This window comes from Mustela nivalis (assembly GCF_964662115.1).
Source record: "Mustela nivalis genome assembly, chromosome: 4".
In the NCBI taxonomy this organism is placed as follows: Eukaryota; Metazoa; Chordata; class Mammalia; order Carnivora; family Mustelidae; genus Mustela; species Mustela nivalis.
In genome coordinates, this window is record NC_139023.1 from 18,324,630 (window position 1) to 18,341,114 (window position 16,485).

The window sequence follows — 16,485 nt, forward strand, 5'->3', positions numbered from 1 at the left end:
AATTGAGGCAGCTTCTAAAGCAGTACATTCCCAGGATATTATATTGTATATTTTGTGTGTTTTACGTATAACCTGAACAACAGAACACTAAATAAAGTAGAATCCCATCAGTTCATAATGATAAGAATTGAAAAGTTCAAGTTCGAACCATGTCCCCTGAGTCATTACAGTGCTATGTGGTAAAGCCTTACAGAACAAAGATAATATATCACAAAGATAGAGTTCTCTTAGCAATATTAGTGTGTTTACACCAACATTAAAATTTCCCAATGGATTCTTTTTCATTTACAAAAAAGTCCAAAGATAAAGAAGTTTCAGTAAGTATGTTCATGTGCTTAGGACTTGGACTCAAACAAGCCACTATTATCTGTGGTTTATTGGTAAGGAGACAGCTTTTTAAGTCTAGATAGCCAGGTGCACTTGCCTCATTTCCCCACAACAGAGGAAATAAATCTCATCATTTTACTTCTTTGTAAAGTATACCATTTATCACACAGGTGAGAAGTTCACCCATTAATGGAATACGGATTCTCACCGTGCCAGCAACCTAATTGTCAAAGCCATCAAAGACAATAAATTCCTTACCCTTGATCTCACATATAACAGTGAGTTTTTTCCAAGAAAAAATCCACAAAATGTGAGGTGACAGCTTTATTTTCATTGAGGTTTAGTTTATGCATTTTTCAATTAAAATTAATTACATAGAAGTAGAATATTTTAATAGAATTATGGAATAATTCAATTTTCCTTACTACCATTTATGAATATATATGTTTATTTATAAGCTAAAAGCAAGCTCAGATACATATCATAACAGCAAAGAGCACTTCACTAATTTAAGTGTTATTTCCACTTCTTCTGTCAACCTCTAACCATTTACTTATTTGAACTAATGTTCCGTAGTTCACTTTGGTCATTAACATTGATCAGCAAAGGAGCCTATATTTCACAGACACATTAAAACCTTAATTATCGACAAATCCCAACTAATTTAAACTCTATTTTTATTGTACACAGTTTTTAAGAGAAAGAGATAAATCACAAGAAAACACATTTTAAATTATTGTTCTTAAAACACTGTTACCCAGAGTAGGTCCTGGACCCAGGAGATATGTCACATAATTTCATTCATAACCCACAATTATAATTAGAAACTCCATATTTCAAAAAATGATCCTGAGGCACTGTAAGATCTCCTATCAAGGAGGATATATCATTTCTATAATGCCCTATTTAAAGATTAATGTGCTAAAGCATTTTAGAAATATTTATAATACAAATGAAGAATTGAGGTAACTAGTTCACACTTCATAAATTTGAAGCTCCTTTAAATCAGAATACTTAATTATCCAAAAATTCCATTTGTCCGTGATTTCTTATATTTTTTAATTTTAACTATTTGCGTTCTTAATAGAGGCACAGACCCACTAAAGCTTTTCTGTTTGAGGCTTAATCCATACATAGTCTGTTTGCTTTTTTTTTTTTTCTTTCCAAGTTTTAAATTAAATTCCAGTTAGTTAACATACAGTATAACATTAGTTTCAGGTATAGAATTTAGTGATTCTTCACTTACATATAATACCTGTTGCTGTTTGTTGTTAAGTCAATTATGATGATAGTTCAAAATAGAAATAGAAGTCACTAATAAATATCCAAGTGTCCACAACTATTCGTGGGTGTTCATTTCTATTCCTACTTTACTTGCAAAGTATACGTGATTATCTTCTACTTTGATTAAATTGCTTATTCAAAGCAAATGGCTTTTTTTTTTTAAATGAATCCTTTGCAGAGAGTAAATTTCAACAAAAATTTAGCCTTATTAAGCCAAAAAACGTGTCCACTCCAAATCTGACCATAGATTTAGCAATCCATGATAGATTTAAAGCTATATAAATATCTCTTCTGTGAAAAATACATATACTAAGATTTTGCAAGTTTCGTTCCAATGAAAAGGATGCCAAGACATATTCCAATGTCTGGGTACTCGGAACTGGTGCAAGGACAGCTTGCTCCAAAATCACTCTCAAGGTTTTCACCTTGGTGAATATTCATCAACAATAGTTCAAACATTTGCTAAACTCCAGTTACAGGGAAAATATATACATTTTTTTATCTACTGAAATATACATAGTCCCTTATCCTTAGGAAGCTTACAGACTAGAGGGGAGACAAGAACAGAAAACTGAAATAGGATACACTAGTAAATGTCTTAAAAAGCAAAATGAACAGGGTATTCTGGAATCCCAGAGGAAGAACGCTTACCCCTACACCTCTGGCTTCAGGGAAGGCTTCCAGGAGGAGAATGTACCTGAACCAAATAATAAAAGTAAGTTAGATCTACAGAGGTTTAAAAAAAAAAAATGGGAGAAAGGAATAAGCCCCAAGAGAGTAGCAGAAAAGAGAGTAAAACAGGGTTCTTTTGGTAGTTCCCTGTTCATAGAATATAAGTGTGAGGAAGAAAGTAATCAACAAAATATTCTCACAGAAAGAAAGAGATCACAGGAGCAGATTATGACATTCGATCTATAACTCCATGAACACTTTGGATAGTCTCTTAGCAAACATGTGCCTAGTACTGAAACTATGGGTTAGATGGTAAATGGTGGTAAAAGCTACTGTCCCGATGAAATGTCTGCTCTTTTGTGGCTATGATTCTAGGAAGGTTTCAGTAGATGAAATGAGAGACTAAAGCTTAAAGGCACTGTATATTTTTCTAGCCAGCAGTCTAACACAGTAAGAAGAAATGTCCCTCTACCCTCATGTAGATCACAAGGAAACAATGTTTCTCATTGGGGGCACCAGTGGAAAATGTGGGAGAAAATTATTAGTTCTAGGAGCCTGAAGTAGGCAGTGCAAAATGGTTTAACATTCCTGTGTCCCAATCACTAAATGCCAATGGCAACACTCAGTCAATGTGACAAATGAAAATGTTCTTGTATGTTTTCAAATGCTCCAGGGGTGGTACCATTCTAGTTAAGAATCATTGGCCTGGATGGCAAATACCCATTAAATATGTCTTTTTCCCTATTAGAAACCATGTTTACAGAGCACAGGGTCTGTATGACTTTAATATAAATATAAAAATATAACGAGGGAAGTGACAGATTTTAAATTTTGACAGAACTAAATTCACATTTCAGTTCTAGCCTATACTAACAGCAGCATGATGATTAAGAAACCCCAGTCCATTTCGCCGAACTTCAGATTCTCCATACATAAAAACAGACAATACCTACTTCATATGGTTGAAATGATGAATAAATAAAGAGCACATGTAATTTCCTAATAAATAATAGATGCTCAATACGCAATTGTAGAAAGTACAGTTCCAACTGCCTTCTTTCACAGCAGATGAAACAAAACCACATTTTCTAAGAGACTTGGCCCAATCCCATAGAACAGTGAATGTGCCCACCTTTTTATAACAATGCCATGAAAGACACTTAAAGTTCATGTTCCTGTTCTCCAAGTCAGGAAAGAAAAGACTGAAATTATATGTTTCCAAGTTAGAAAAACGACTAAACTCTGTGAGCAATTATATACATTTTTGTATATTTACTTGCAGTTTGTAGCTAGTGATGTTAAATACTTATTTAAAGTTAAAGTTAGTCTTAACCTTATTTAGAATGTATATTCCTAAAACCTAAAATTTAATAATGTTTAATAATGAGTTCAATTAAAAAAAAATTTTAAGCTTAAGTTATTTTTTTTTAAGATTTTATTTATTTATTTGACAGACAGAGATCACAAGTAGGCAGAGAAGCAGGCAGAGAGAGAGAGAGGAAGAAGCAGGCTCCCTGCCGAGCAGAGAGCCTGATGCGAGGCTCGATCCCAGGACCTTAGGATCATGACCTGAGCCAAAGGCAGAGGCTTAACCCACTGAGCCACCCAGGCACCCCTCAATAAAAAATTTTAATGTCTGTATAGTGGTACCATCATAAACAAGACATGGTGGGGCGCCTGGGTGGCTCAGTGGGTTAAGCCTCTGCCTTTGGCTCAGGTCATGATCTCAGGGTCCTGGGATCGAGTCCCACATCGGGCTCTCTGCTCAGCGGGGGGCCTGCTTCCCTTCTTCTCTCTGTGATCTCTTCCCTTCCTCTCTCCTACTGTGATCTCTCTCTGTCAAATAAATAAATAAAATCTTTAAAAAATAAAAAATAAAAAATAAATAAATAAACAAGACATGGTAAAATAATTCATAATCAATGACAAAGTATTAATAATCCAAGTACTGAGAAAAAATTCCTACAGATTGAGCCAAAGTGACCATAGAAAAATTTATCTATGAAAATTTAAATAGGGGAACCTGACTGGCTATGTCTGTAGAGGATGAAACTTTTGATCTTGGTGTCATGAGTTCAAACCCCACGCTGGGCCTAGAACTCACTTTTAAAAAAAGGAATTAAAGGAAACTTAAATAGAGAAAAAAAAAAAAAACCACCCTTAGAAGTATATATAAAACATTCTTAACATCTCTTTTAAATAAATTTTATGGAAACAATTTTTTCTGGGTATGATATAGGTTCAAAGCTGAAAAACCGACCACCAAGTACTGTTGGTGTAAACATCACAGGTGCTATCAGAAAGAGTGTGTCTACTGGACAACTTTTCCAATAATTGTATCGGTAGGACATGTTAAAATGTATAATATGCACCTTCTATCTTGAAATTTTACATATAGGCATTTATTCCAGAATTGTAATCAGACAAACACAAAATTTACGCGGAAGTACTCTCCCCATCATCATTCGCTCTCTTCCGAAAGCCCACATACATACCCCCCGCACTGTTCCTGCTAAGTGCTCAAGCTACGGTCCTTCTCCCCTCCTCAAACCTAGCTGATTAGAAAAGCAGGAGCCACTTGACCCATGCCAACCACATACTGTTTCTCTCTTTGGAATTTGGAAATAGAAGAGAAAAATTTAATCAACCTCAAATTGTGAGAACATGTACTAGTGGAACGGTCATTTTCCACTAAATAACACTGATGAAAGACTGCCAGCAGGTGCCAGGGAAGCTAAAACAATGAAAAGTGCCCCAAAGTGACCCCAATTTATTTCTTGTCGATTCCAGGCCCTAAAGGAGGTCCACCTTCCCTACATATTTCTTCGGTGCATCTAGACCTTGATAAGATATCCTTATGTACACAGACAGTTTAAATCACTATCTCGAGACATAAAACAATCAGTAAGTCATAATTGTTCCTCTACTTTTGTTTATGACATTAGAAAACTGTAAACAACTCTGTTAGCCCACCATTAGAAAATCAGTTAAATACCTGAATCTTGTACAGTCATAAAAAGAGAGCCAGACACATACACATTTGTCTTAGAAAACGGTCATGACTTACTGCTGAGAAAAGAAAAGCAGTTTACAGAACGCCATCAATTCAGTATCCGTGCACAGAGAGATATCCGGAAGAATAGTGACCTAAATTTAACAAAATTCATTTTTGTAGAAATGTCAAGTGACTTTATTCTTTTCTAGAATGTTCTGTATTGTTGGCTTTTCATTGAACATCTATCCTCTTTTATAGAAATCAGGAAAAAAAATCAAATGTCTACTTTTAAAACAAATTGGAATAGAAGCAAGAAAAAAAGAAAGAAAAGAACAAGTAAAAGCTCAGTGAAACATCAAAGGACTGACTTTTCATTTCAAACAAAGGATGGTTTGATCCCTATAGGAAGGAAACTCTACATTACTATCAGCTTTCAAGACTAGGTATGAGCAGTGATCGTATGGTTAAAGATTTGAGTTTCCATTAGCCAGCTCAACAGGTTTTTTGTGTGTGTGTTTTTTTCAAGCATGTAACTTGTTTTATTTTATAAAGTTATTTGAAACCACAACAGGAAGACATGCAAGAGGAGTTATTTTACTTAAATGCTAAGGGGTGTAGCTTTTAAAATTTGAATCCTATCCTGTAGCTGTTCAGAAGCAAGGGGGAAAAAGAAATCAATACACACCAGTCCTTCATCTCTGCTCAATTTAGCTCTTTTGGTGAGCAAAGAATTCTTTATGGCAAACATCCAAAGCATCCCAATTTCAGGCAGCTTGACAGCCCTTTCAACCAGATCAGTCCTAACAGAGATAGTAATCAAACCCCCACTATGAATTTCATTCATACCCTCAGAGCGGGACTGATCAGGGAGCAGGTCAAATCACTGCACCCTATTGGCTGGAGATCAATTTTCATCTTAAGGGACTAAGGAGAACAGTACACAATAAAGCAGGAAGAGGAGCAGGAGATTTCTATAGTGTAAGAAACCAAACCAAGAGAGACCCTCTTAATATAAGGAGAGGTTGAAAACACTTAACAATCACAGCAAAACTTAGGATGTTTTTTACTTAGACCCTGCTAACCAAGAAAGTATTAAACAAGAAGTGCAATATCATCATTCTTAAATGATCAAAATATTGTTTTTAGTTGGCTTTATTTTTTTTAAGTTTATTTACTTTTTTTTTCTTTTTTAAGATTTTACTTATTTATTTGACACAGAGAGAGAGAGAGAGATCACAACCTGGAAGAGAGGCAAGCAGAGAGAGAGGGGGGGAAGCAGGCTCCCTGCTGAGCAGAGCCTGATGTGGGGCTCGATCCCAGGACCCAGAGACCATGACCTGAGCCGAAGGCAGAGGCTTTAACCCACTGAGCCACCCAGGCGCCCCATTTACTTATTTGACAGAGAGAGAGATTAGGCAGAGAGGCAGGCAGAGAGAGAGGAAGAAGCAGTCTCCCTGCTGAGCAGACAGCCTAATGCAAGGCTTGATCCCAGGACCCTGAGATCATGACCTGAGCCGAAGTCAGAGGTTTATTAACCCACTGAGCTACCCAGGTGCCCCTTGATTGGCTTTTATAGTCACAAGATTCTATAACTAAAAAACACTATCCAAAAATAATATATAATTGTAGTCAATATCTAACAAATTAGCTTTATAGTAAGTTTGAACTTCTCTAAATCCAGCTTTTAAAAAGATGCAGTCAGGGCACCTGGGTGCTCAGTGGGTTAAGCCTCTGCCTTCAGCTCAGGTCATGATCTCAGGGTCCTGGGATCGAGCCCCACATCGGGCCCCACATTGGGCTCCTGCTCAGCAGGGAGCCTGTTCCCCCCCCTCCTCTCTGCCTGCCTCTCTGCCTACTTGTGATCTCTCTCTGTCAAATAAATAAATAAAATAAAAAATTAAAAAGATGCAGTGAAAAAGCACTTGAATGAGAAAACATGTACTTGTATTAAAATAGAGAAAGAAAATAAGCTAGGAGTCATCTCACAAGATATATTTATGTTTTTTGCCTCAACCAGCAAAATGAAGAGAAAGGATGAGTAAAATTCAATGTGTAGCTTAGGCTAGATAGAATGTTATTGAAGCTCTGGATATACTTAGTTTAAAAATAAGGACAATGGAGACAAAGATGGAAACTCTAAGAATATTCCTAACATATGGCATTACATTAATGAATCCATTGGGTGCTCTCATTTTGTTCTGCAGTGACTTCTTTTCAGAATCACAGAAAGGAGTAAAATGAAGTCAAAATAAAGCACAGCATCCCTGTCTTGTTTGGAGTAAAATGTATAGTTTAGTTCATCCAACACCCCTATTTTCAATATTAAGAGGTAATGTATTAGATTTAAGCTCTGTTATAACAACTCACATAACCCTATATCAAATAAATGTGCTTACAGCTATCTAACTATATATTTATACTGTGGACAATAAAAACTTTATTTTAGCATCTATGATAGCCAAAACTGCTCAAACATTAGGGGGTACATTTTCAGCACGGCATGAGCTGATTTAACCCAGTGATTCCCATTAATGCCAATGAGAGCTACACTGTCCAATCTGAACACACACGGCACTGAAAACTTACCAAAGAATCAGAGCAAAAGTTCCCCAAAAGAAAAGAAATTTTAAATTTTCCAACACAAATCTAATTTTTTTCAGTATAATGTTCACTCACCATTCTTAAACTCGTAATATAAACTGGTTTCTTTCCCTTAACACTAGTTGCTTTATCTTCAAAGCAAAAATGAAATAGTTTAGTGGCAAACTTTAATACTCACAACTCTCTCCCCCATTAACCTCATAGAGAAAGAGAAACCCTTTAAAATGTTTTATTTTTTTTAATTTTATTTTTTTATTTATGTTTTTACCCCTTAAAATATTTTAAAGATTTCATTGAAATTGGGGAATGAATGAAACTGGGGAATGATATAGATATAATTGTCAAGGCTACCCTCACATAACGGATGCACTGAATTTTCAGCTGCATGCCACTGAATATCTGAATTATAAAGCTCAAAAAAAAAAAATTGGGGAATGAATGAAAAAGATTTCATTGAAAAGGTACACCGGAGTGGCTCAGTCAGTTAAGCAACTGACTTTGGCTCAGGTCATGATCCCAGAGTCCTGGGACAGAATTCTGCATCGGGCTCCCTGCTTAGCAGGGAGGCTCCTTCTCCCTCTGCGTGCCGCTTCTTGTACTCTCTGTGTCTCTCTTTGACAAATAAATAAATAATATCTTTTTCTTAAAAAAAGGATTTCATTGAAAAATTTTGTTGTTAGATGGCTTGATAAGTCCTCTGCTTGCCAAAATATGCTATTTTAACTATATAGCTGATTACTCTGGATAACCTTTAGTGCAAGAAGAGTATTAAATGTTTTTGCATCTTCTTTCTTCAACTTTCTGTTTTACATATTTTCCAAAATTTGGGCTCATATAAACTTAAATTACTCTTTAAATTTAGATCTTACTGTATAAAATATGAAAGTAGTTTGGCAAAAAAAGTACCGTTCTGGGACAACACCAATACTCATAAAATTTTCAGACTAGATATAGCCTAATAGCAAACTTGGAATTCATATATATACATATAAATATACATATATATTTATACATATATATATATATACATATAAATATACACGTATATACGTGTATATATCTATCTATCTTTTATACGTGTATATATACATATACGTGTATATATACATATATATATATATATAAGTTTTACAATTGCTTAAATAGTAGTATTTTATTGAAAATATCTAATAAAACATAGCAAATGACCAGATACGTCCTTCTGTGTCTCAGACAACATTTAAACAAAGTGAATGTATCACTAAATAATTAGCTCCTTACTAAAGAGACTGGCAAATACATCCTCTTAAACCCAAGGCATGGCAAATGGTCACTACTCAAAAAATGCTTATTGTAAAATCTCATTATATATGTAACATTTTTTAGATTAACAAAATATACTTCTTTCAATTGACAAAAATTTTCCATGTACATGAAAATTAAGGAGAAAGAGGTACAAGTAAATTGTAACTACAAAAACTGACTTCATACTTATAGAGACTCAAAATTAAATTTCTTGATTAAAAAACAATTTATAGAGGTCTATTTTCTATAATAATTAAACAAGCAACAAATTTTTTTTCTTAAACTAGCTTCAAATATTTAAGCGCTCATTTGAAACCTCAATATAAATCACAGATTTCCTAGAACCGCCACTGAGATGCAGACAAAGGAATCTGTCTTATTACTTCCGTGTGGGTTCCAATAGGTTATAATGGGTCTGATGTCAGAGAACTCCTTCTGTGTGATAATGCATACAATGTGGCAAAAAGACTTCAAATTCCTCTTAAAACAGCACATATTAACAGCATACGAACACCAGAAACATCTCACTCAAGACACTGAGTAACCTACAAACCAAGATGACAGGTTTCATTTGGATTAAGAGTATTTATGTTGGGATGAACCAGGCTTGGTTTTTTGTCCCAGCTGAGGCTCCTGCTTTCTCTTCACTTGTACAACCATAAGCACACAATTTAACTCTCTAGGTTCCAGTTTCTCATTCCTCTATGGAAGTTATATTTTTTCTTAATTTCCTATAGGGAAGATATAATTTTCAATATAATAGGTTCTAGCATTCCTAAAGGGACAAAATTCTCTGCAATATGGAAGTAATCAATATTTTTTTTCACTCACTGCCCCCTTCTCTTCCTATATCACAATAGTTCAAAATTAACTTTTATATAAGTAACTTATTAAATACAGTTTTACTCCTCTAATTTATTTCATGTATCTACTAACAACAACAACAAAAAAACTACCATAAATTTACCAAGAAAAATAATGAAATATATTAGCAAAAAAACAAAAAAAAAAGGAAAAAAGTCCAGAATATAAAATGCATAAGGGCAGGATTTTTTCCATTTTACCTTGTCCTCCGAACCTAGAACTAGTATTGGAACATGGTAATCAAATAACTGCTTAAAAAATGAATAAATAAATAAATAAATAGGAAAAGCCAGTTAAGTAAATGAGAATTCACATACTACTTTCAAAGGGATATTTGCTATTGAGTTACTAAAAAAGTTCTTTCTGCTCACATTTCAATAGTACTTCTGCCTTAGTATACAAGCATATGTTAATATCAAAACATTGCTCTACAACATAAATAAAAACAGTACAAAATCTGTTACAAATTTTGTATACACTATTTTTAAGGAATGCATTTAGTGAAATCATCTGTAAAGTCAGAGCTCCACACAAGAAAAACTCTATTATAACTATGGTAATTAGGTTAATTTTTGAAGCTTTCAGAATTTAACATTCTATTTCGTGTATGATTTAATGGATTACATTACCCAGGTGCTTGGTTAAAATATAGCTTCACCATAACTATGACAATGCAAGTACTAAATTCACAGTATTTGTCACATACAGGTACTATGAGAGTTAAGATAGAAAAATGCAAACATGTTTAATATGCAGGCATTGCTGTCAAAAATCTTAAATCTAAAAACATGCATATCATGTAGATTTTATAATCTAATCTGCGTTTGATTCTGATTCTCTACTGAGACGATTTAATGTTTAATTAAAGAGCTATATATTCTTAGAAATAATAAGCCTAACTCTCTATGTCTTTTTCTAAAACTCGCCTCCTCCTTCAAAGCAGGGGAAAGTCGAGACACAATCAACTCCTCCTTCAAACACTCTTATTTTAATATACTCATTAACCTTTCTGGTAACGGTTTATCTATTTCCATTTCCAGGCATGAAGTATCTTTTATTTAGCAAGTACATGTGTATATATAGAATATGTTGCAATGTTTCCAAATTGCAAGGTAATATAAAATAAACAAAGTAAGTTATCCTGGGTCGGACATAACCTTAAAGGAAAGTTGTGTAACAAACTGGTTGTTATTAGATCTATCCCCTTCCCTGTGACCAATTTACATTACTTTTAATTCTCTTAAATAATATCAGTTGAAACCTGTAATCAAAAAGTTAAGAGACAAATGAGTAGAATTCTTGATATGTGCTAATCACTCTTCAAGGTGCTTTACAAGTATCAACTCAGTCTTCTGAAAACGATTAGTTCAATTTATAGATGAGAATCTGGGACAAAATGAAGTCACCTACCAGAGCTCGGTTAATAGGAGAAAGGGCTGGGCTGCCAACTCTGGTGGTTTCACTTAAAGGTCTCCTCACAATAATTACCATATGCTTCTTTGACCACAAAGATCAGTTAATGAGGTAGGCAGAAGAATCCACGTACCCTCCCCACTGCCCACCCAAAATGTCCAAGTCCTAAACCCCAGAGTTTGTGAATATCTCATGTTACATAGCAAAGGGAAATTAAAAAATGGATTTAAGGATGCTAATCTGCAGATCTTTACATGAAGAGATTAGCAGGATTATCTCAGTGAACCTGTGTAATCACAAGAGACCCTATAAAAGGAAGATATTGGTAGAAGAGAGGGAACTAGGAAAAAAAAGTCCTAGAAGAAGAACTTAGCTTTGAAGACAGAGGAATGAAACCATGAGCCAAGGAATGCAAACAGACCAGAAACTGAAAAATACAGGAAATAGATTTTCTCCTAGAACCTCCAAAAGGAGGTCAGTCAGTCCTGCCAACATCTTGGCTTTAGGCCAGTTAGAACCATTTCAAACTTCTGATCTCCAGACTTTAAGGTAATAAGTATGTTATTTTAAGCCACTAAATTTGTAGTAATTTGTTGCAGCAGTGTAATGGTTAATTTTGTGTTAGCTCAGTAGACTACAATGACCAATTGCTTGCCAAACACTATTCTAAATGTTGCTGCAAAGGTGTTTTGGTTTGGGGGGGGTTGGTTTGGTTTTGCTTTGTTTTAGATTTATAATCATTGACTTCATTTAACTGGATTACCCTTCATAATATGCGTGGGCCTCATCCAATATACTGAAGGCCTAGAGAACAAAAAGACCAAGGTTTCACAAGGAATAAAGAATTTTACTGTTAGGCTGCAACACAGAAATTCTACTGAGTAATGAGCCTTCAGACTCAAGACGGGAGCATCAACTCGTACTTGACTCTCCAGCTTGAGCGCATTCCTTAGTATCAACCTCCCTTTCTCTTTTTATGTGCGTATAACTTATTACCAGTAACTTATTACTAGCTCTATTTGTTACTACTATCCTTAGCTCTATTAGAATACTGGAAAACGTGTCTTGGGCTGCCATAATAAAATACCACACACTGGGTGGCTTCAACAGAAATGGATTTCTCACAATGCCAGGAGCTGGGAAATCAAAGCTCAAGGTCCTGGCCAATTTAGCACCTGCCCTGCAAACAGCTGCCTTCTCCCAGTATTGTCACATGGACAAGAGAGCCCTGGTGTCCAGCCTCACTTCTTAAGAGGGCATTTGTCCTACTGGAGGAGGTCCCAACCCTTAGGACCTCATTAACCTTTATTTCTGCTTCACAGAACCTATCTTCAAATGCAATCACATTGAGATTAGGGCTTCAACATAGGAGCTGAAGAGCGGGGACCAAATTCAGGGTATAGTAAAGGAGAAACAGTTCGCCAAAGCACATGCACATATTTCAGTTCTTTTATATTTAAAATTCAAGAAAGTTATACTGACATGAGCCCCTTACACTATGCAACTGCTCAGGATCTGCAGTTCATCACTTAATGATATCGCTTAATATCTTTAATTTAATTATTTATATAGCATTCGATAGTTTACAAAGCACTTTCAAGCACATTACAAAAAGCTTTTTAATAGTTACTCCCATTTTATGTATGCCCAAATTTGAACTCAGTGGAACATACAAATCATCAATATAGGAGTCTCACTACTATCGAACGAGGATTGGGTCTACATTCTTTGATGCTAAATGTTATAGACTGCATAATAAGGACTGCTCATCAACCGCAACACGATGTGAGAAGGGGAAGAATTTCTGAACCAACAAAATACAATAAAGTCAATTTTCAAGAATTAGTCAGACATTCCCAAACTTTTCTTAGCTCTGTAAGTATAAAGATTCTGAACAGAATAAAAGACGAAGGAAAAATTTAATATCTTGGAAATACAGGACAGAAAGTACTACTGATGTCTAGATTTTTGTCAAATTACTCCGTGATTTTTTTCTCCAAGTTGTTGTAGAAAGGACCAAAATTTTCTTTCCCAATAATGAAACAAAAGTGAAAGATTGTGTTTTTCTTGACTGGTGTTTTTGAGTTTCCAAAAATACCACATTTCAATATAAAATTTTGTTTAGATTTTTCACCAAAAAAAATAACCTTGAAAGGAAGTTAGTACTTCAGGGCTTGTTTTAAAACCAGGTAGCCAGATACCAGGTATACCACATACCAGATGTCATCTGGACAAGTTATTTAACATCTTCAAGTTTCCATTTTAACTAAAGTGATCATAATATGCAAGACTGTTATAAGAATCAAATTAGATAATTATTTTATAGGACTTGCCAAATATCTGATAGGGAATAATTGCTAAATAAATATGAGATTTCACTAGCCTTGTGACTGTCAACATAATAATCCTATTTAAAATATTTTAAATTCTCTGGGTATTAAATTTGCCAAGGAAAAAACAAAGAAAATTTAACTAAAGGAGTTTTCATATTTGCACAATCTTAGAGCTGTTGTAACTAGGCTCACGTGGTGCATACTACAATCATAGTGTATTCGGTGGTGCAAAGCTATTATCCTGATGAGGGTCCCTGATGACACGTATCTGAAGATGATGCAGAGTGTCTTTGTCATTCTGTGAACTAGCATGAGCTAGCTCCCCAGAACAGTGACAAGACCGCAGGAGCCACTGTGTGTGTTGTGAATTCTTCTGAAAAGGAGTGATGACTCAAATCATGAAAACTCTAAGGATGCGGCACTACTTCATGAGGCACAAACTTTTCCAAGCATTACCTCATTTGATCCTCTACACAATCTTGACCTCACAGCAAGGCAAATACTATGGCCCTTTGGCTGCCGGGTAAGTGGAATTCTGAAATGGTCAGTTTGGTCCATTAGCAAAACCAGAGCCAAAATCTGTATCTTGAGTCTCTTTGTCTAGTGTTGCTTGCAATAATCTTCTTTCAAAGTTAAGCAGATTGACGTTGGAAAAAAAGTCATTTATTTTCAATAATATCCTATTTATTTTCTTTCTATAATGCACAAAAATAATAGCTCTCCCTTTGAGTTTTTACATTAGGGTGGAGAAGAGTAAAAAAGATTTTCAGAAGATATTTTGCTATTAAAACTGGTAGCGTGACAGGCTGGAAACCTGATACAGCCCCTGAATACTGTATTTATAAGAAGAAAAGCTGCAATCTTCACTTTGCCTTTCTTTCTCCCATCAAAAAATATAACTGGGAAACAAGCTACTTCGCTCTCCACTAATCTGCATTCACATTTCACAATTCATACTTACTGTGCCCTTCAAAAAAAGTACCAAACCCAGTGCATAAAGAAAAGCCTACTAATGTCTCCCTTATGCAAGAAGAAAAAAACAAGTTAATAGCTTTTGATGTAGAGAGATCCATTTCCAGCCCTCCTATAAACCCCTTAAGGATCCTGGCAGTACATAATGAATGTACTCTAACCGCTCTTTGAATAATGACATGGCAAAAGCCTTTGCGAGGTTCCTATTAATCTCTGGGTCAAAAGTGCCTTCAATCTACCAGGGTACTTGCGAACAGTTCCCTCACAAATCTGCTATATATTTTAAAAAGTTAAAATAATCGCTACTTCTTTAGCACTACCAGCAGGTTAGATAGTAGTCGGCCGATCCTCTCCTGGATTTAGTTCTAAGAACTCGACTGACGTGCTTCAAAACCCACATTGCCGTGCCAGCCTCACAGTTGATAACAAAGCAATCACACCACCAAAAAGTGACCACCGTTTTCAGAGCTGTAAGGCAACTGAGAACAGAGCTTTCATTTCTATAAGTTTCAGGGTTGATTTTTACACCTTTCCAGATAATAAAATACCCCCAAAAGCTAAGTCTGAGTGGAGGTTTAAAAGGTAAACCCTTAAGAAAAAACTTACAACACATCAATTTACACTGTTAAATTTTTGTAGGATCAGGAATTTAACTACTAATTGTCCTTAACAAAATTCATCTTGAGTAAGAGGCATTAGGAAAATGGCCTAAAATTGTTTATTTCCCTTTCCATAGTTCAAAAGGAAGGAAGGAAAGGGGGCAAGAGGGGCAGGCACCATATTTTATATATTAGACACTTGATATATTCACAAAAAATGTACTCAAATATTTAAAATCCCAAGGTAAACAGTCTTAAAAACATCAAAATGAATAGAACTGAATGGAATAATTCCAAATCATTTCCCAAATCAAACCAGTTATTTTTTATAGCTCACTACTACGATTCTAGAAACTTACCATTATCTTTCACCTGAAAACCTGCAAAAGCCTTGTAACTGATCCCCAACTCACCCCCAGCTCGATACCCATCTACTAACCAGAATGATCTTGTACAAGGTAAATGAGATCTATCATTCTTTCTTCTTGTAACGATCTAAACTGATTTACAAGTAGAAGAAAATCTAAATTTCTTACTGTGGCATTTCAGGATCCTACATAATTCAGACCTAGCATATCTTTCTAACTTTATGTTTTATCCCACTTGGTCTGCCATACTAAATGCCAACCAAACTGGCCTTTTCTGCCTTTAAAATAAGCCACATTTGTTTCAAGGCTCTTGCATTTGCTATTCCCCCAGCAGCTCAAGAGGCTTCCTCTTTGTTATCATTTGGGTCTCATCCCAAATCTTACTCCCTAACGGAGCCTATGCCAGCATTCCAAGATCACGCTACATTTCTTTACCTTGTACTATTTTAATTATATTTAGCATTATCTGAAATTGTTCTATTCAATAAGTTATTTATAATTTTTCTCATAGTCTATCCCCTTACCCACATAAAATTAAATTTCATGAGAGCAGGGATAAATTTTCATTTTCTTTTTTTTTTTTTAAGATTTTATTTATTTATTTGACAAAGAGTCACAGCAAGAGAGGGAACACAAGCAGGGAGAGTGGGAGAAGGAGAAGCAGGCTTCCCAAGGAGCAGGGAGCCCGATGTGGAGCTCGATCCCAGGACCCTGGGATCATGACTTGAGCTGAAGGCAGACCTTAACAATTGAGCCACCCAGGCACCTAAATT

At 35.3% G+C, this 16,485-nt stretch overlaps 1 protein-coding gene across 35 annotated transcripts in view; it reads right to left on the reverse strand.

Annotated features, from left to right (window-relative positions):
* The window catches only part of ADGRL3 (adhesion G protein-coupled receptor L3), an 820,407-nt gene that overhangs the window by 685,078 nt on the left and 118,844 nt on the right, over positions 1–16,485 (reverse strand). For 2 of the 35 annotated variants that reach the window (XM_082727876.1, XM_082727870.1), the window contains exon 2: positions 2,263–2,308. The exons of the other annotated variants lie outside the window; for them this stretch is intronic. The gene's annotated coding sequence lies outside the window, so the exon portion shown is untranslated. The remainder of the gene's footprint in view (positions 1–2,262; positions 2,309–16,485) is intronic. 35 annotated transcript variants of the gene reach the window in all.